We start from the raw sequence: 995 nt of genomic DNA, 5'->3' as shown, positions 1-995 counted from the left end.
TATTTTCCTAGTGTTGAGAAACCGGCCTCGTCGGTCTAGTTTTTATACGTAGCCTGATGGTTTATTTGTATCTATGTTTTGTTTCACGCACATAGGCATCTTTATTTAGGAAGCCCATGGTGGCCAGTGTCCAAGTGGATACGGCACCAATAAGATAAGATAATTTGTAAGCATTATATAGGAAAATAAAAGCATGAATTTGGGAGTGCTACTGTTCATGGTCGATATAAGTACTTGCTGCTGTAGACTTTGAAAAAAATATGTCGAAGCGAGAGGCGTAGCGAAGCAAGTTACGAGTAGAGGGAACAACACTTCAAATCTTAGTTGCAATTCACTTAAATTCAGTAGGATTTGCGAAGACATTCTTCTCACTAACTTATGCAGTGTCATCAGGCCTTTCTTTGATTTCACGGATATACAAAACTTTTTTTTTTATTGGATCTTCATAACCGCGTGTTTACCGGGATACGGATTGCCTCCAAGTTTTGCTTAAGTTCTAAGTGGAACCTGATCCTGTTCCTGAATTAATCTCAAACTCAGGCAAGGAGCTTGTCCTAGGCAAGAGGGCTCTTCACAGTGGCATCAGTACCAATAGTACTAAGAAGAGTGGTTAGGCTGTGATCAGTGCTTTCCTTGGTTAACCCATGTATGAATTCCAAAGGAGCAATTCAGCCCTGTTCAGTCTGTCATTCTACCCCTGCAGCAATGGAGGGGTAAAATGTCGGGGTCTATGTGATTTCATCGGTTTCAGGACGGGGTCTACGTCAGCCCTCCCACAGTGATAAGGGGAAGTACAGTTCTCCTTGGACTGATAACTTCCCTCGCAAATCGTGCTACTTGCTAGGGCTGAGGAGGGGGGGGGGGTGTTCTTTTATGCCCTTACGTCATTTGGAATGGCATGACATACACGACAAGTCCATTGCTATTATGCTTACACATTGATTAATATTTCAATAACATAATTATCATAAGATTGGTAACATTGACAAGAGTAT

The sequence above is a fragment of the Penaeus monodon genome, chromosome 21 (assembly GCF_015228065.2).
Source record: "Penaeus monodon isolate SGIC_2016 chromosome 21, NSTDA_Pmon_1, whole genome shotgun sequence".
NCBI lineage: Eukaryota > Metazoa > Arthropoda > Malacostraca > Decapoda > Penaeidae > Penaeus > Penaeus monodon.
This window is presented reverse-complemented; position numbering follows the sequence as displayed.